The sequence below is a fragment of the Argopecten irradians genome, chromosome 7, assembly GCF_041381155.1.
Source record: "Argopecten irradians isolate NY chromosome 7, Ai_NY, whole genome shotgun sequence".
Lineage (NCBI taxonomy): Eukaryota > Metazoa > Mollusca > Bivalvia > Pectinida > Pectinidae > Argopecten > Argopecten irradians.
In genome coordinates this window covers 46,147,795-46,170,388 of record NC_091140.1, presented here as the reverse complement: position 1 = coordinate 46,170,388, position 22,594 = coordinate 46,147,795, and positions in this window count along the sequence as shown.

Sequence of the window (22,594 nt, the reverse complement as noted above, 5' to 3'; positions counted from 1 at the left end):
AAGACGCAGGTATGTTTGGCTAGGCGATTGAGTGCCGTAGATCGTGAGTTTGAGGCCTGGATTAGGCACGAGTCAATAAATCTTTGATATAAGATATCTAATATCATATATAAGATATCTCATATCTGTATAAGATATCTCATATAGTATATAAAATATCTCAAATAGTACATACAATATCTATATCATTATATAAGATATATTATATAATATATTAGATATATCATATAAAAGTTAAATAAGATATGATTTTTTATGTAAGATATAAGATATCTCAATTAATATTTAAGATATCTTATATTATTGACATCTCGTTGTTTTATAAGATATCTTATATAGAATGAGATTTCGTAGCAATAAAAACTAGATAGTAATTTCTCCCCCGGGCATCATTCGGAGCACTTCGGAGCACATCTTAGAATCGTTCGTAACGGCGGAGATTTTCTTAAAGGGATAATTAAGCGTTGTCTGGTTGCATTCAGCGATGTATTGAAAATGCAGAATCAGTTAATTCCCATTACTCTAATTGTCGGTTCGGACATGGCGACAATAAATATATTGGCTATAATGGTGACCTATCTATACATGCATACTTTTGTCTCGTTCAACCAAACGCTTGATACTGGCGTAGCATGCGAAACCAACAAGAGTCTGGTTGAACGAGTAGTAGTATAACCCCTGCTCGATTCGTTCTGGAAAGCGGCTACCGGCGTACGCCGGTCACGTGACCGGGCGATCTGGCAAAACAAGCATAACCGGCGTAGTACATCATGACGGACATTTCTTCAGAGCTTTAGTAACATTTTGATTTTTGCATCAAACATAATCAAAGACTGAATTTAAGTTGATCAAATAGATAGCATGGTATTCTAATTTGGTTAATATTATGTTATGGTAAACATTTATTACGCTAAAATTACCGTTAGCACGAGTAAGAAAAATATTTCTTCTTGTACGTTTACAACTTTTTGTTTACAACAAATTAAAAGTGATTAAATAGTCGACACATGTGCGTGGTTGTCTCTGTTTCATAATAAATGAGTGATTGTTTTTTCATATAGTAATGGTAGAGTTAATAATAGAATGTGTATTTGGAAAAAAAGCGATATTGCCAATAAAAAAATAGCTTTCGAATATTCGTATTTTTCAATTCCGGGCCAAGAACTTTTAGAAATTCATATATCATTAGAGTTTAAAATCAATAGGATACCGTGACTGGATAATGTCATGTTGTTGTTTCGCCTTTTGGAAAATGAACAACCCCTCAATTCTCATTTTTCTTCATCGTGCATGATACACGTGTATGCTGTTTTATTCCAAAAGAACAGATATAAGAAATTGCATCTACTACATTAATCTCTTTTGTTGAAGTTTCTTATGAAATAGAAAATATATATGGTGGCCTATATCTGCCATGTCGCATTGTCGTTCACAAAATCGCTCCGCGCGTTCCTGTTGTAATGCACATTTGATGGAATGTATGGTGCATTGTAATTTATATTGTAGAATTACATACATATAACATGAGATAATGTTCTGTTTAATACGGAGCCCGCGAAGGGACATGGAAATATATTTATTAATCCGTGCACACGGTTTGTCAATCCGTTCGCACGGATTGCTAATCCGTGCACACGGTTTACTAATCCGTGCACACGGTTTGTCAATCCGTTCGCACGGATTACTAATCCGTGCACATGGTTTGTGAATCCGTGCACACGGTTTACTAATCCGTCCGCACGGTTTGTCAATCCGTTCGCACGAATTACTAATCCGTGCACACGGTTTGTGAATCCGTGCACACGGTTTACTAATCCGTGCACACAGTTTACCAATCCGTGCACACGGTTTGCCAATCCGTTCGCACGGATTACTAATCCGTGCACACGGTTTGTCAACCCGTGCACACGGATTACTAATCCGTGCACATGGTTTGTGAATCCGTGTACACGGTTTACTAATCCGTGCACACGGTTTGCCAATCTGTCCGCACGGTTTGTCAATCCGTTCGCACGGATTACTAATCCGTGCACACGGTTTGTGAATCCGTGCACACGGTTTGCCAGTCCGTCCGCACGGTTTGTCAATCCGTCCGCACGGTTTACAAATCCGCCTATAATTAGACTAGATCTACATGTATGCAGTAGGATTACTAACTTCACTGGACATTGGTTCAATTCAATTCTAAGGGTTAACACGGAGCTAGTATTAAGGATTACACAGTCATATAAGGTAAGGACATGCTACTTTCTCTTATCTAACCTTTTTGGTCAATTCTTTGCATTATTTTGTTTGGGAGAATAGCTGTATTCTACTTCTGACTTCCTGTTGATATAATCAAAATGATGTGAGAAAACATACCAGGTGTACAATTGTCACGTTTTTCTTCGAGTTTAAACGACGTTTTTATTCATTAAATCACTGCTTATAAAATGCTGAATATAGACAATATTGTTAGAAGATAATGGCTTGTAATCAAATCCAGATTTCGGGATACATGAAATGTGGTATTACAGTGTACTGTCTGTAGTTTAATCAAATTATTGTATTTTTTCTGTTACAGTTATGGATGACGGGTGTACATGTATGCCATTGGACAAGCGATATTTCGTTAAATATATCCGTAGAATCGCTTGATTAAAAATCATAACTTCAGTTTTGATGTGGAATATGCACATTGGGATATATCCTTTAAATCCTTTTAGCAACCCACAGTTTCTGCAAGCTTAAAATACCCCTATAGATATTATTCACGGCGATACTATGGGCTTAATAAACTGTTAAGTACAGTGCAGATAATTGTCAGAAATAATTAATGATCTTAGTTCTTCACCAATGAAGGGACTAATTTCACTGATAAACTTAAAATAATTGAAATGCGACGTATTTAGATGAAAGCAATCCCGAAATTTTGTGTAAATACAAGTGAATATAAGACATCGTTTTAAATAGATCGAACAACGTCTTAGAATATGACGTGACAGTCGGGGAAAACTGAGTACATGTACATGAACCTTCGATATATGAGTAGTGCCTTATTATGCCATAGCCATCGAAAAGCAAGTTTCGAACTGGCAATTTATATAATTAGGGGCAGCATGCCAGCTGACGCCTGATTCACAGGGATATGAGAATTAATTACACTTTATATAACCATGGACACACCAGAGTGCCCACAGACCATTTTAGATGATTTAGAGGCTAGATAAAAAATAGGTAAAAATCATACTCTATAGTTTGGTATCAGTGTCTTAGTAACTCGGGCTACCTTGCTTGTCGGGACATTACTCGGTTGTCTGACCGATTGGGGCCCTACGCTTTATGTTGTCATTGTTCAAGAATGCTACATATGTATATAAATACCTATAATTCATTCTAAAGTTGGCGTAGCTATCATATAATTTCTAAACGCGTGCACAATACAGAAGCCTAAGAATTAGTTAAAGGAGAGTTGCCAAGTGGTTCAGATGTCCTGACATATTACCACGCTACCTCTGGATACAGTGCAAAGAGGTATGATTTTTACCGATTTTAATCTAGACCCTTAAATCATATAATATACGTTGCCATCCAAAAGTTTTTTTACAAGTGTCTAGATTCTGTATAAAATAGTTTTGACAAAAATCCACGTGTAACAAAACTTTGGAGGACAGTGTATGTCCAATATTACGAGTTTAAGTACATATGGACCATCAAGTCCCTGTGGTCAAGGATAACGTCCTTATAGAGAACAACCAACTGTACTGTATTATTAAAACAGAGGAATATTAGTTAGCTATTGAGTTCTATAATTAAAGTCTAGGTTCTCATATAACACTAGATAGAACAAAAATGGGTCCTTCTGCTCAAACTCCAACCAGGGTAGCTATATTGAAATCAGGCGCATTTTGCGCTAAAAAATCCTGAAATTCTAATATTTTACCTATTCATTATCAAAATTGATATTTTGAACTTAAATCTCAATATGAATTTCCAAATTCATATCATGGTTATCTAGGAATAATTGCCTATCAGAAAACATTTTTACTTTTGAAATTCATAATTAACCAGCCAATCAGCGGCCGGGTTAAATTTTATCCTGGGCTCGTATGTACACAGGGGCCATTTCGAAGGTCTTTTTTCATTTAGTTGGTTGTTCCCTACTGTGGTTCACATCGTGTACAAGAGAAATCGCTGTAGTGTGTGGTGTATAGATATGAGGCTGCGAAGAATCACTTCATATTATAGATTGACGAAATACAAGCACGAGTTTCATGTTTTCCCATTATTCAGTCAATATCCTATCTTTAAAAAAGCACATCATAATTTCTACAAGATAACTTATTAATCTTTACTCATCCTCGACAACCCAGGGGTTAATATGACTGTTTTTATATCGACCGTGGATATATCGTCAGTGATAGCAACCCATGGAGTATCGAGGATGACCGTCCCTCACTGGGCATCCTTTTTTTGCGCTGAATCATGCAAGTATATTGAGGTTCTTGGAAGTCTCAAAATCTTACATTTTCTCCCTTTAAATGTTTTGCATATACAGCAATAATGACCATATAATAATGTAGAAAGCAATGTCATTTACAACTAACCAAAACCAAATCTGACGCCGACGCCAAGGCGATTCCACAAAACAAGGAATGTGTACCTAAATACTCTATGGTGTTTTACCAAATTCTGTAAAACATTGCTGCACACAACGATGTGTATGGTACATTATATATTTAAAAAAAAACATATATTTGTGCCTTTCTGTGTTAATTAAGTCATATGTGCCTGTATATAAAGAATAACACAGTGCTTGGGATTTTGAGCACAGGTATTCGTCACATCTCCTCTGTATTCGCCAATGTTATCCACTCCTACTTGAAGGTACACGCACCTCATGTTTCGAAATTTGTTACAACGCTCAGCCGAAAAAGTTCAAAGAATATTACAAAAATAACATTGAAGCTAGTCCGAACTGTCTTTATAAGGCCGCAGCCCTTCGTGGAAGCACATCTAAGGTAACGCATACATGAAAATAAAGAAAAAACACAATCTTCAAAATTCAGTCCTACACACTGACAGCTTCAGTTTGCGGCCTCCATTTTTTTTATCCACTGTAAAAAATCTCATCAGCGGGAATGCGATGTTTGAAGTCAGCTCATTATATAATCCGACGAACGTGATCTTCATATCGATGGTTTTCTCCCAATACTCTGGCTTTATTTTTTCTCAATTAATAATATGGTTAACTAATCAATGTCAGATTTTAGATAGAACCATTTTAGCATCACATTGAAACACAGTCAACCGGTATTCTTCTTAAAAACTTTGGTATCGTTTTACCACCAGTATGTCGTCTCTCCGTTGAGTTACACAATAATATTTGACTACTTTTTCCCGTAATGGAAGCACGTGTCTTTGTTTTTGAATTGTCGTCAACTGGAATATAAAGTAAAAATTGTCTATTAGATGAAGTAAATATACACATGCATTGTGTATATTTTTTAATATTACTCTTTACTCTGTGATCTAATTATCTAAAATGTTAACATCGACTTCTAAGCATACTTATAACAAGTCGTTTACTTCATACTTACAAATTGAAAATAATCAATAATCTGTAAGCATCAATTAAAAAACACATTAAACGTTTTGTAAGATACATGTTTATATGTCTCCATTGTATTATCCATTAATTAAAACTGTAGATTTCCTTCTATGTACATGTCACGGTTTGATAATATAACAAATGGACAAACCGTGTGCACGGATTAGTAAACCGTGCGGACGGATTGACAAACCGTGCGCACGGATTGGCAAACCATGTGTACGGATTGACAAACCGTGTGCACGGATAAGTAATCCGTGCGAAGGGATTGACAAACCGTGTGCATGGATTGGTAAACCGTGTGCACGGATTCACAACCGTGTGCACGGATTGGCAAACCGTGTGCACGGATTAGTAAACCGTGTGTACGGATTGACAAACCGTGTGCATGGATTAGTAATCCGTGCGAACGGATTGACAAACCGTGTGCACGGATTGGTAAACCGTGTGCACGGATTCACAAACCGTGTGCATGGATAAGTAAACCGTGCGAACGGATTGACAAACCGTGTGCACGGATTGGTAAACCGTGTGCACGGATTCACAACCGTGTGCACGGATTGGCAAACCGTGTGCACGGATTGGTAAACCATGTGTACGGATTGACAAACCGTGTGCATGGATAAGTAAACCGTGCGAACGGATTGACAAACCGTGTGCACGGATTCACAAACCGTGTGCGCGGATTCACAAACCGTGTGCACGGATTAGTAAACTGTGTGCACGGATTCACAAACCGTCTGTACGGATTAGTAATCCGTGCGAACGGATTGACAAACCGTGTGCACGGATTAATAAATATATTTCCATGTCCCTTCGCGGGCTCCGTATTAAACTCATTAGTCAACGTATTAGTCATTCTACATCGTAATATTTTTTTCTCGTAGGAGACTCTCGCGCCCCCCCCCCCCTCCCCCCCCGAAACACCAAAATATCGCACCTTCGGTGCTCGCATGGCAATTTGCGTATTCATTAATTTCCTTTTATCGACGCGACTGTCTATAAATGTATACAAGGATTCTATATATATGAAAAAGGTTTATAAAGTAATTATGGTTGTGTGTTGAATTAAAGAATTAATCTCCTCCTGTGGGTGCGGGGCGAGGAGGGGAGGTTCCAAATATCTAGGACCTTACCCACCCACCCCTCCCCCCTCAATTACGTTTCATCTTCCTACGCCACTTAGATACGCTGTAAATGTATCAGTTATTAGGCTTAATCAGGCCAATGTAACCGATAAAATATAAGTTACCTCTTAGTGGTGTTATTACATCTATATCCACTAGTCGGATGAGATTTTCAGCGACCCCTATTTCGAACTCAAATATGCACTCGATTCTTTCCGTTGTGAACAGTCAATGCCGACAGATACAATTTCTTGTTGTGTTTGGCGATATTTTAACGTTGATAAACATTGCCAATAGTTCAAATTAAATGTTGTAATTTTGAAAACTTTCTAATTTCAGGTATAAGAACGTTTGATGGAAGTCGAAAACCTTAAGAAATCTATATAAATATAATGATTTAGTAACTTTAACCACTCATAAGACTTCAAATTCATATTTTGTAGACTTGCCGTATAATTTTCCCTTGATAAGACCATCATATTTATATGTGAAATTTTATAAGGTTCAATTTTGTTGTCTTGTGCTATGCCGGTTGGATTATATTATCTGTAAAAGAAGTTTATGTATAATTTTGTGTAACAAGCATGTAATGGTTAGAGGCATTAAGATGTCGTTAAGATAACGTTGTCAACTGTGTAACAATGTTACGGTGATTATGTTGGATAGGTTCTGATTTTGTCCGAGAAACTAATTTGCAAATGGTAATTATAGAGAGAACATATATCATTATAAATGTGAACTGTCGAAATATGAATGCAAATTGATGGTGAACTATGTAAAATCGTATTTTTGTATTGAATGTTGTGAGCAGACGATAGGTTTAGCGCAATTTAATTAAAATTATAGTAAACGTTTATACCTCCGAGACAATCAAGCACACCGAAGATTTCATAGCTATAGGCGACGCGCTGATTGGCTAATCGTAGGGTCATGCTGAGGTGACCCCGAACGGGGTATCGTTAGATCTTGTATTGAAGCGTAACGTAAAGTATCGTAGTGGGAGCGGAATTACAAGTCTTAGATTGGGTTTACGTTTGACTAGATAAGACAAGTATTTGTTGAGAAAAACGGTTTTTATTCCCGAGGCATAGGCGTCTCGCGTGGTGTTTAGTAATGTAAAGAGACAGTCACGAATCCTTCTCACTTATAAATCCTTGGTTTACCACTATACGTTGTCGGTAATATTACATCATTAACTCATTACCAACGATGAAAATTGTTTAACATCGCAAAATGATAGTATACCTGATACATTTTGTATGTCTATTCCATTTAATCTCCCAGTAAGATGTTTTATAAGTCATTAGAGATATTAGTTTGTCTCTGTAGTCACGGTACGTCTTGACAGGCGGCCGTCATTGATTATCTTTTCTGAACTTTTCTAGAGTTATTCGCTTCACTTTTATGACTATAGGAGCGCGGGATATATCACGTGCTATTATTTTCTAGCCTTTTGATTGGTTCAAACTAGATATAAATTAAGAGCCGGGAGATTCAAGGTCTGACAATCCCAATTTGGACATTCTATTAATCCAGGAAACGAAAATTAGAAAAAATTTAAAAATGCCAAAAATAAATGGTTACTATAAACCAATCAAATTCGGTAGCCCAACAACGGGACTAGCTATATATGTCCGAAACAATCTCGCCTTTAAGTATATCCCCATTACCAATATTACATCTAAGGTATAAATGTTAGGGGTAGAAATACATAGTGAAGATAGAGTCACAGCAGTTTTTAATGTTTATTTAAGTCCCAGTGTAGTTATAGATAATGTAGATATAGAGTCAATTACATCTATAATCAGTAAATACGACCATCACATTTTATCTGGGGACTTTAATACTTATAGTACTCTATGGGTAGCAGTAAAACATCTCCCCGGGGTAGACTTTTGGAAAATTGGATATCTGATAACGATTTAGTGGTACTTAATGAAATTGATCAGCCCACTAGAATAGATGTTAAGACAGGAAGAACGTCACATTTAGATCTAACGTTAACTTCCCCCATTTTGGCTGCTAACATGGAATTTTGGAAAACACATGATAGTACATTAGGATCAGATCACTATCCCATAGTTGTAAAATATAGACATCATCCCATTTGCAACGAAATTAGATTCCCACCAAAATGGATATTTTCCAAGGCTAATTGGGGTGATTTTAGTGATTATTGTGACTCTATCTCCATTGACAACATACGCGACAATGACATCAACAAACACACAGCAAACATAACACAAACACTAGTAGATATCGCAACACGGTGTATCCCTCGTACATCAGGTAAACCACAGGTTAGAAAACACAACCCCTGGTTGAACGAGGCGTGCACCACTAACAAACGCATCAAACGTAGATGGGAGGATAAATGAAAAACCCAACAGCCCAGAATCTAGAGTGTTATAGAATAGCTAGAAATAGATATAATACAATCGTTAGACAGAGCAGGCAAAATCATTGGCTTAATTTTTGTGACTCACTTAACGATAAGACAGACACAAAAACCGTCTGGAATAAGATCAAGGCTATTCAAGGCATCCCCCTAGAGAAATGCCCATTTTAGGTAAAAACGCAGAGGGCAAGACTAGTGTAGAAAAGGCTAACATTTTGGTTAATCAATTTCAAAAAGCCAGTAGTTTTGATAATTGTACAGAGGAATTTCTGGACAATAAGGGCAGAACCATAGATAGCATTAGAGAGGAACTTAGGGATTTTGGAAATAACGATACCACTCTAAACCACCCCTTCTCAATGCAGGAATGTCTCAAGGCTCTCAATTCCAAGAAAAGTACATCTCCTGGCATTGATAATCTATCATATACCATCCTGAAACATTGTACGGATAACGTTAATGAAATTATATTAGATCTGTTCAACACCATTCTAAAATCGGGTACCTACCCACAATCCTGGAACAGTGCTATCGTTATTCCAATACATAACTTAGGTAAGGATAAGGAAGATCCAGCCTCCTATAGACCCATAGCCTTAACCTCCCATCTATGTAAAACACTAGAAACCATGGTAAACAACATATTAAAACACTACTTAGAGAAACACAACATCATTAACACAAACCAGAGCGGATTTAGAAACAATAGATCTACACTAGACTCGCTCGTTAGGCTCACGTCAGAGGTTAAAAACTCGCTAAGTAAAAACCATCATGCTATAGCGGTATTTCTAGACCTAGAGAAAGCTTATGATTTAGTCTGGCATGAAGGACTGTTATTATCCCTTAAAGAAATAGGTATATCTGGTAACATCCACAGATTTCTCACCCATTTCTTAACTAATAGGAAAATTCAGGTTAGAGTAAATAACTCCCATTCAGAGGAGAAACTGCTAGATAACGGGGTCCCTCAGGGTAGCGCCATCTCCCCTACCTTATTTAACATCTTTATAAATAAATTACATCAACATCTAGTAGACCACTCCAAAAATAAACAGATAGCTAGCATAGCCCAGTTCGCAGATGATACCAGTATTTGGAACACCAATAACATCATATGTCATAATGGTAGAGTCATTCAAAGAACTTTAAATTTAATTCAGGACTGGGCTGATAAATGGGGTTTTAAAATCTCTAAGGGTAAAACAGTAGCTATGTCCTTCTCTAGGAAAATTAGAAAACCAGATCTATATCTAGGCGACAAGCGCATTGAGTACGTTAACAAAGTAAAATATTTAGGAATGATTTTAGATCCAAAACTATCATGGAGACCACATATACAATACATCAAGGAAAAATGTAAAAGGGCCCTTAACACACTTCTATATGTTTCTGGCAACAATCTAGGCTCTAATAAAAACACACTTTTGAATATTTACAGAGCCCTGATCAGATCCAAAATAGATTATGGTTGTCAAGTATATCATTCGGCCTCAGATAACGTACTCAGTGAGCTAGACGTAATACAGCGTAGGGCACTTAGAATAGCACTAGGAGCCATTAATCAAAGTACTGAAAGTACTGCTGCGGTAAAACTTCTGGATGATAGGAGTTGATTCGAGTGTTAAAGATTGATAAGTCAATGGTTATATTATCAGTATAACTGCAAATTGGAAAACGATCCAAAGAAAACAGGACTTAAACTAAGGCTGAAAAACTAATACAAATGATTGTTTTTTTTATTTGGTCATAATAATTTATCACATTGATTTATTTTCTCACATTTTGTACAGGTCAAGTTATTCTAAATACACATAATGCATTTCAGTGCAGAACCTTCAATCAAAGAGGAAGTATTTATGTTGTCAAGTTTATATAAAGAAAAGTTTCAGCATTATGGTGACTTGTAATGTCAAATTAAATTGATTTTCTTTTGTTAAAAACTAAACAGGCATTCTTCAGATATCAAGAAAAAACTTACTGGTTATATTATATAAAATCTCATATAATGTTTACGCAATACCGTACACGTATTTGACCTTTAATGACTAATATGAATGACATCAAGGATTTCCTGTTTAACAAAAATGTATCTAGCAAGTTTAAGAACACCATACTATCTATAACTACAAAAATTAATGGTTGTCAGACCGTGTAACATATATAACTAACGTATATTGTCATAAAGGATGACTTTCATGCTTCATAACTTCACTAATACTACTTTGGCAACATATCAGGGAGAAAGAGGGGAAAGAGAGGGAAAGAGAGAAAAAAATCTCTGTCAGCTATCAGCTGTTTACCGGTATATGCTTTATCAAGTTTCAAGTACATGAATGTATATATATTAGCTATAAAACTAAATAACCTGAGTTAATTAACTAAACGACATGTAAATGGCACGAAGGATGTTTTTTGTCAAAACATGTTAATATTTTTTCTCTATGTCTATCAAGTTTGTAGTACATTACAACATATATTCTAACAAACGGTAACGGCACCAGTTACCTAAATGACAGATATTGTCATCAGTGTCCTTTTCTAACTACAATTTGTAAATATCTTCTTATTAAACATTATGGAAAGTTGTTCAGCAAAATTTGGAGCAAGGATAGGTCCAAAATTCGGATCGCAAATTCACTCAGAAATTTTACTTTGACATGATAATTTACTTTGAAATTTGACTATTGGTTCCAAAACTGTTTTCATAAGGCTTGAACATGATAATTTACTTTGAAATATGAATATTGGTAGAAAAAAAAGTTCTTATAAAGCTTGGTTCAAGAAAAACATAATTGTAGTATATGATTTAATGAAGGATAGTGACACGCTTACTTTTTACTGTTTTGAAGAATTGATACAAATCTATCAGATTAGTACTAATTTTGTGGAATATCACGGTTTTATTATCTGCTATCAGAGAATACCTGAATTCGGCTGACTCTGAAATATGTCAAATTTGTTTCCTACTTACATTAAATATTTCATATTGATCTGTACAATGTAATGAAAAAATAACTCCTACCGGGAGGAGAAGATGGGAAGACTTAATTAGTTCAGTCGAATCATTTGAAATGGGTTGATATTTCTAAAATTTCCTTTACAGTAACGAAAATTATAAGCTTCAGTGGTTTCAATATATATTATAGCAGATTCACTCAGCAATTTTACTTTGACATGATAATCTACTCTGAAAAAAAAACATTGTGTTACAAATTATATAAGTACATTTGCCTAGTACAGAATAGTACGTACATGTATCACAATTTCATTTATATTTTAAACACCTCCGAATTTTTTCATTTTATTTGCATAAACAACCAAACGATAAGATTTCGTTATAAAATGACACTTAACCTTGTGAGTGTGTATATCCAGAGTTAGATGTAGATTTTAGTATTGAGGAAATAGCTGAAGCAATTAAGGCTCTGCCTAAGGGCAAAGCTGCTGGCATCGATATGGTTCTTAACGAATACTACCAGTTTTGTTTAAAATTATTTAATACCATGTTACAAATTGGTTATTTTCCAGAGTCATGGGCCCAAGGTGTCATAATTCCTCTGCATAAAAAGGGGGATATTAGTAATGTTAACAATTATAGAGGTATAACGTTAATTAGTCATTTAGCTAAATTATTTACGTCCTTGTTAAATAAGCGCTTGTTAAAGTGGAGTGCTCGTGAAGATATTGTCACCGATGCACAATTTGGTTTTAAGCCTGGGTTTGGTACTAGTGATGCTATCTTTGCGTTGCAAAGTTTAATTATTAATTCTATAGAGCAAAACAAACGACTATATTGTGCTTTTATTGATTACAGTAAGGCTTTTGATAGTATTAATCATCGATATTTATGGCATAAACTTTGGAAAAGTGGTATTAGAGGGCGATTACTTAATGTAATTTCATCAATTTATGATAATGTACGTTCATGCGTGAAACTAAATGGTAAACTATCCGCCATGTTCGATTTGCATGTCGGTTTATTACAAGGGGAATCTTTGTCTCCCATGCTATATTCTTTATTTGTAAATGATATGGAAAGTGAATTTATAAACTCGGATTGTCAAAGTTACCCCTTACAGTTACTTAACCTTTTTATGCTAATGTATGCAGATGATACAGTCTTATTTTCCGAAGACGCTACTGACCTCTAGCATATGCTCAACTGTCTACAGACTTATACGGTTAAATGGAATTTAAAAGTAAACACAGATAAAACAAAAATTGTTATATTTAGGAAAAGGAGAAGAATATTACCTGGTGAAAACTGGACTTTCAATGATAAATCTATAGAAATTGTTGATAAGTTTTGGGTTTGGTTTTTAATTTTAATGGAAGATTTGCTGTAGCACAAGATACATTAGCGTCTCAAGGCAGGAAAGCATACTTTCAATTAAAAAGAAAAATGAAAAACTTTAGCCTTAACACAGAAACAAAATTATCCTTATTTGATACATATGTTACATGCATATTAAATTATGGTTGTGAAGTGTGGGGGCAAGATGTTTCGCCCCAAGTTGAAAAAATTCACCTCATTTTCCTTAAAGACATACTTAATGTTAGAAAAACAGTCAATACATCTATGGTGTTTTTCGAAACGGGTAGATATTCATTGTATGTTCAACGTAAGACAGCTGTTATGAAATATTGGTTAAAACTATTGAAAACAAACAATTGCATTATGAAATCTTGTTATGATGCACTAGTCGAATTGAATAGCAGAAAACCTAATTGTAAAACGAATTGGGTCTATCATATTAAGCACGAACTTTGTAGTTTGGGATTTGGATATGTTTGGAAAAATCAATGTGTTTTAAATGAAAATCATTTTTTTGCAAATATACCACCAACGTATTAATGATGTTTTTGTTCAAGAATTATATAGTGCGTTTGATGTATCTCCTAAATGTTATTTGTATAAACATATTGTTGATAATTTTTGTACACAGTTCTATTTAATAAAGCCTGTAAATCATAAATTCAAGAAGTTTTTAAGCCAATTCCGTATGCAATGTCATAGTCTTAATATCGAATCCGGACGTTATAATAATATTCGTAGAAATCAAAGGACTTGTTCATTATGTGATAAAAATGACGTCGAAGATAAAATACATTTTGTTCTTCTCTGTCCGGCATATTCTGAATTAAGAGAAAAATACATTAACAGATATTTTTATCATAGACCAAGCGTGCATAAGTTTATAGAATTATTCTCTAGTAAATATGTTAAAATTTTGAATATGTTGGGTAACTTTTTGTTTCGTGCAACAGAGAAAAGAAAAACTCTGCTCACAATTAATTAAATGATAAAATTGCTTTGTATTTGCCGTCAGCATCAACGTAGGTTCTGTTGTGATCACGTCTTTTATACATATGTAGCTTATTAGTATATTGAAATACTGAAATATTGTCCTCCGCCATCTTACACTTGTATACATTGTATGTCATATTATAATGATAATAATTGTACTGTTCCCTATATGCTTGTTATGCATTTGGATGAAATAAAAACTTGAAACACTTGAATCCTCTAAACAATAGAACAGCCAACTCTAGATCACTGCTTATTGTTTTGATGTGGTCATGATCAATGTATCACACCTTCACGCTTGGCTGCACACTGCTACAGATACGAAGAGATGTATATATATGGGGTGGTTATCTATCCTTTAATCTTTGAAATATTTTTCTCGAAAACCCAGCTCCCTACCGCTCCGAACCGCTGTAAATGAAAATGTGTATGAGCAAGGGACGTCAGAAACATTATATAACATGTGTTGAGAATATGTATAACAGTATTTACATTAAAACATATCTTTTCAAACCACCCAGTGGTCTGAGTAAAAGTGGTCTTAATAGCGAGGTGGTCTTAATTCTGAGGTGGACCAGGTTTCGTCTATGATCATGACGATCAAGAACAGAAACTCTGTATCCTAGCTGACCGGTACATAATATATGTACTGTATTTTTGTTTCAAAATTGAAATTTTATGAAAAATGCAATATACATGTATATATATATATATATATTTTATTTTTTTTGTTCAATTTTTTGCATTTAACACATTTACAAATACATGGGACATCAACATAAACTTGACATGACATATACATTACATTTATATAAAAAAAACCCATAAGAAACATAACATAGCATGCTGAGTATGTACATGTACGTGTGGGGAAAAAACCAGTTTGATATATTTTGGTTAAGATAAATTTGCAAATTACTATATTTGATCAATTAGTTTTGTCGGCCATTAGAATCTTAATCATATCATATTTTAATGCATGCGTATCTAATCAAAACCAATAATTTACAAATATTTTTTAAAGTTTGATAAATTATGGACATATAATGACTATACCATTTATTTCTAGAGCATAGACATATTTTTTTCATTAAATAAAGTTAATGGTGTGTGCTTATTTAAATCTTAAACTGAATTTCACTGAAGTAATTGTTGACAATCTAAATGAAAATACTTTTTCTAGACATTACTTTCTATTATGTTTTAATTATAATTCAAATACATATCGTTAGTTTAATCAGAGATTTAGATAGTAATTAAATTATCTATGTCTCTGGTTTAATTATCACAGAGTATCACCCGAGGTAAATGAGAATCTATGTGTTTTAAAATTGGTATTGATCTGTGTAAATTATTATTAATATTTACGTAAATCGATTTTAATTATCCCGCCATGTGCAATGATTGGTCAAATAATAACTTACGATCACAATCGGTAAAGTGTTTGAAAGACTACTGTGCAATAGTCAAGCGTACTTTTAACTAATGCAAAACACCGATTGTTTACCGCAACAAAATAGATGACACATCTATTGAAATAAGATGATTGACGTACGGTACTTCATAAATATCTGAAATAAGATCAATATATCTCATACATTAAAGAATTTTAATTCCATTGGCGTTACACGTATGAGAAAGAACTGCCTAAATCGTTCGATCTCGCCACCAGGGCTATCGATCACGTCAACTGCCAGTCACAAGTATGCAAATGATGGCGATTAACACTCTCCTAGTACAGGTAGATAATCTGATAATTAGGTCGACGGAAACAAAAGACTGACTGATGTACCTGCGGGTAGTTGGTCACGGGTTGCTGCGTGCGGGAAGGTGAGGCACAGCGAGGTGTGAAGTCACATGTGCCTGTGGTCATAATCAAAGGGTCAATTAGTGTTAATTGGTCGTAAAACGGAATAGCGGTGTGATTGTATTTCTGAAGAGAAAAAAAATCGGAACTGAAAATAAGTGGCCGTAATAGTGGGATGTTCGTAATTTAGTGTATATGCTATACAGTACATGTCTATGTTTGGAATAAACTTTTGGAAAATAAAATTAAAATAAAACAAAAATAAATATAAAGACAAAATAAAAGAATATTTTCAAGCATGGTGAATTAACAACAAATAAAAATATGAAATAAAAAAATAAATAAAAAAAAGCTGCCGACGATAAGGGTTGAAGCCCGGCCGTCAGCATAGAAAGCTCAGGACTTACCACGACACCACTTGTATATGTTGTTTACGAAATGAATATTATTAGTTTGATAATGAAATGCAGTTCACTAAATTTTCTTATTTTCTTCGCAATCCACTTAAATTGATATTGATGCTGCTGAATAAGTTTACAGAATGATTCTAAACTAGTTTATATTGTATCTGGGTGCAAATTACAACTACATATACCACAAATGTGTGGTTATTCAGTTTATTCTTCACGACACCAGCCGGGGGGTAAAAAGCTAGTTCCGGAATTGCGATCCCAATACTGGTAAAACCAAGTTTTACCGTAAAAACCAGGATATGATCATCAGGTTAATAGACTTTTATCTGAACTAAATTTAGATCACATCAGCATAGATCAACAGTTCCAGAATCCCATCGCACCTTGGCTATTACCTAAACCAGTAATAAACTATGAGCTATTTTATACCACCAATAAAAAACAAAATCCAATAGGCGCTAAGGTAATATCAATGGCAACTATAGAGGATAAATATAGTGATAGCATAAAATACTATACTGACGGGTCCAAAAACCCAACAACAGGTAGAGTAGGTCTAGGTGTTTTTTTCCTCTGACGACAACACAAACATATCGGTTAGGATCTCGGACAACTGCTCTGTGTACTCCAGTGAACTTATAGCTATAGGCTTAGCATTACGTTTATTAGATCAGACCAAACCTGATAAGGCAGTCATTCTATCAGATAGTCTTTCGGCCCTTCAATCTATTGAAACCGGAAACACTACAAGACCAGTTACCCTCAACTCTATTCTTTGTTCCCTACAACTCATATCAGATCAGGGTAGAACAGTAGAATTTGTTTATGTACCATCTCATGTAGATATTCCAGGTAACGAAGCTGCTGATACATTGTAGGTTAGCTAGGGAAGCTCTTGGTCATGATGTAACTGATGGACAACTGCTCTGTGTACTCCAGTGAACTTATAGCTATAGGCTTAGCATTACGTTTATTAGATCAGACCAAACCTGATAAGGCAGTCATTCTATCAGATAGTCTTTCGGCCCTTCAATCTATTGAAACCGGAAACACTACAAGACCAGTTACCCTCAACTCTATTCTTTGTTCCCTACAACTCATATCAGATCAGGGTAGAACAGTAGAATTTGTTTATGTACCATCTCATGTAGATATTCCAGGTAACGAAGCTGCTGATACATTGTAGGTTAGCTAGGGAAGCTCTTGGTCATAACGTAACTGATGTAGATGTCAGACTTACCAAAACTGAAGCCTATTCTCTCATCAATGTAGCTATAGATCAGAAGTGGGACAAAATTTGGGAAGACAGTTCTAATAATTTAAGGCAGATTTTAGACAAACCAGTCAGGAAACCTAGACTTTTCGGACACTCCAAAACCGATGATAGAATTATCACACGGCTTAGATTAGGCAAAACTAAGTTAAGATCAAACATAAGTATTATGGTAAGACACATGTCACCCAATTGTGAATTCTGTGGTAATTTAGAGACTATTGATCATGTTTTTTTCTTTTGTTCTAAACATTTTTCGGCAAGACTAGAACTTCTCAGGGAACTCAATAAACATCATATTCCCATAAGGTCCATCAACCATTGTCTAGCTTCACTGGATAAACAGAGCATAGTCCACACACTTTTACTCAACTTTCTCAGAACAATAGATTTTTATGACAAGATATAACACGCATTATCCCTAAATATACAACACTCACACAAATAGGAACATGGCATGTAACCAATTCAGTAGACCGTCACCATTTCCTTACTATGGGTTGCCTAGAAATAGGTCGGGGCGGTGGACCTAATTGGCCAACATACCATTTCTCTCTCTCTCTCTCTCTCCTCTCACACAACGGGAACTAAGTTAGTAACCCATTCAATAAGGCGTCACCATGGGATGCCTAGAAATAGGTCGGGGCGGGGGATCTGAATGGCCATCATACTTCGTCCAACCCCTCTCAACTATCTTCATACTATCTAAGAGTGAAATCCATTCAATAAACCATCGCCATATCCTTACTAAGGGTTGCCCAGAAATAGGTCCGGGTGGTGAACCTGATTGGCCACCACACTCTGTTCTTTTTTCCCCTATATCTTCTACGTCCTCACTCATTCCCAAAAATTCTATCTTCTCCTACCACTCTCCTCACACTCTATCTTTCTCCCTCTCTCACAATGAACATAGCACTATATTCCTCCCCATTACCTTCTGTCTATTCCTTTTCTCCATAAACATATATCAATACTGACATCACGTCGCAAAACATATATAGGGATAATTCAAACATCACAACAAATGGCATCGGAAGTTCTTCCAGGCTCGTCCCCATTGCTGGGGCACTCTAGTAACACCAGGAGTGAGAACTGAAGTAAACAACCAGCCAACACATCACACACCACACATCTGAACTCATTATCCTCGTCAACACACCCTTTTTATTTTTTTATTTTTTTTTTATACAAACACATCAATGGCATCGGGAGTTCTTCCAGGCTCGTCCCCATTAGGCCATGGGCTAGGAGGGTCCCACATGCACCCCCCCCCCCAAACCTCCGAACCAATATTTTTCTTAATCCTTATGACCCACTGATCACAAATCAAAATGTTAACATTGCATAAGTTGGGATGAACTTCCGGTTATGACGTCATCAAGATGGCCGCCATCTCAAATTTCACTAAAAAATGAAAAATAGTCATAACATTGACATTTTTCAACTGAAGTAGACAAATGAGGTATCAAAATGACCACAATAGAACACTAAAAACATATGAGGACCAAATAACCAAATATATGTAGTGATTTTTACGCAGGAAGTGAAAAAATAGGATTTTAAGCTCAAAAATGGTAATTTTTTAGTAAATTTTTCATATTTTGCTTGACGCAACAAAACCGTTTTCCAACCGCAAACTATTATTTCTAATTAGTTTTTTGTCCACTTCTAAATCAGTTTAAACAAAAACAAGAAAAAAAACAATGTTAACATTGTATAAGTTCCGGTTATGACGTCATCAAGATGGCCGCCATCACGAATTTCACTAAAAAATGAAAAATATTCATAACATTGACATTTTTCAACTGAAGTAGACAAATGAGGTATCAAAATGACCACAATAGAACAACAAGTACATATCAGGACCAAAACATCCAATATATGTAGCAATTTGTGCGAAGGAAATGCAAAAATAAGATTTTTAACTCAAAAATGGTAATTTTTCAACAAATTTTTCATATTTGTCTTCATGCAGCAAAAATGTTTCCCAACAACAAATCATTATTCGTAATCAGTTATCTGATCTCTTATCAATCAATAAATCAATGAAAACACCAACAAAAATTAAAATATATAGAAATGCAAAAGATAATTTTTGTTATATCCCCATTAGGCTTACAAAACATCACCAGGTGCGTATAATGGGCATATGCTATTTTTCGAACTCGAAACCGCTGACGCTGACCAGCGTCTCAAAAATAATTATTACAGCACAACACCTACTGATAAAGTAACAAATGTAACCTATATTAGCCTGTGTTTCTGTTTATATCATTGTCCAGAACGTTTGTGTCTTTGAAAATGAGAAAATTCATTGTTTATTTCCTATGCATCCCATAGGCAAAATGTTAGATGGTTACTACAGTGTCACATATTTCTTTCACTGGTTCTTAATGATAACCATTATCATTGTACGTGCTATCTCGCCTCACTGCTCCATCCACTGAAGAGACTCGGCATGTCTGGTAGCTGGTAGTCCAAATTATCAGAATAATCGAGATATCAGTATCAAATTCGTCGAAAGCCATAGCGTTGTCTTCACTGTCGATGAGCTGATGTGACAGTACATTACCAGTGTTGTTCTAGCCTGTCATCTTTCATAACCCATCCTTGGCCAGAGTTCATATCAGGAACAATAGGTTCGGAGATGTGGGATCTCCCTCAGATTCTAACATATCGTATATACTTTTCCAGACTTCTTCGGCATAATGGAAACTACACCAGATCCACATTATTCGAATAGTGGAATTGGTTCTCCTTAGCACATAGCTCCATAATTTGTATGAAGTACCATTCATTAATGACTAAAATAGTGGAACTTCACTACAGACCTCATTTATGACCTCAAAGAATCCACCTGTGCCATCTATGGTCACTGAAGGTTCACAAGAATGAGGAATTGTGCTTCATACGAAATAAGGAGAACCAGCTCAAACCTTCGCAGAATGTGGATCTGATAGTCTGGAACATCATATACGATATTTGAATCACTAGGTTGTAAACAGGAAGAGCTCCTACATGACACTGATGTTAACTCTGGCCATGGACGGTTTACAAGCTACAACCACGATGACAACCCGGTAATGTAATGTCACATCAGCTCATCAGCTCATCGCTATTGAATTATTTTGAAGTCCCACTTAGATATTCAGCCAACCTAAAATTCTTTGTTAAGATTTAAATTTTCAGTAGCCACTTTTATATTCAGGAAATTCTAAGACACCAGGAAACTGTAGTCTCGGCGGTTTGGGAAAAATACACTATCATATGACCTGTATACGCAAACGGTGATGCTTTGTAAACCAAATGATGGTATAACAATAATTCTTTTTTGCATTTCTATATATTTTGTTGTTGTTTTTACTCATTGACAAGAGATCAAATAACTGATTACGATCAATAATAATTGTTGGAAAACATTTTTGCTTCATGAAGACAAATATGAAAAATTTGCTGAAAAATTACCATTTTTGAGCTTAAAATCTTATTTATTCATTTCCTACGTACAAATCGCTACATATATTGGATGATTAGGTACTGATATGTATTTGTTGTTCTATTGTGGTCATTTTGATACCTCATTTGTCTACTTCAGTTGAAAAATGTCAATGTTATGAATATTTTTCATTTTTTAGTGAAATTCGTGATGGCGGCCATCTTGATGACGTCATAACCGGAACTTATACAATGTTAACATTGTTTTTTTTCTTGTTTTTGTTTAAACTGATTTATAAGTGGACAAAAAACTAATTAGAAATAATAGTTTGCGGTTGGAAAACGTTTTTGTTGCGTCAAGCAAAATATGAAAAATTTACTAAAAAATTACCATTTTTGAGCTTAAAATCCTTCCTGCGTAAAAATCACTACATATATTTGGTTATTTGGTCCTGATGTGTTTTTCGTGTTCTATTGTGGTCATTTTGATACCTCATTTGTCTACTTCGGTTGAAAAATGTCAATGTAATGACTATTTTTCATTTTTTAGTGAAATTTGAGATGGCGGCCATCTTGATGACGTCATAACCGGAAGTTCATCCCAACTTATGCAATGTTAACATTTTGATTTGTGATCAGTGGGTCATAAGGGGTAAGAAAAATATTGGTTCGGAGGTTTGGGGGGGTGCATGTGGGACCCTCCTAGCCCATGGCCTACTTGGGCCCCCCTTTTTTTTATCTTTTATTACTACGGAATGTTGCAATATAAATGATATTGCTAAAAGTATCAATGATATTATAATATTATTTGTAGACGACACTTCATTGAACTCTTCTTAGATAAATTTATTTTATTTATCGTGGCTGTTTTGTTTTGTGTTACATTTCACCATAATTTCACTGTTGAAATTATTACTTCTGTGGTCTGATGAGTTCAACATTGACGTTCAATATACTTCTCCGTCATCTTATTAAAATTGATTCTTATATATGTATGTCCGTGGTATGGAAAAAGTATATGTGTCCTGCTGTGTGGTGTTTATAGTAGTGTTGGGAATCGGTTGAAATTTTGTGATCGATCATCAATTTTGTGAAAGGATTTATAAGTCCTTATACGTCCTTGGTTTTGTGTAACCAATCGATGATCGATTAGATTCGATTATATTTATGCGTAAATATTCGATAATATTTGACCGCGTACGTTTTCCAGAACTTTCTTCTACAGGCTCAAGTGTTGCCA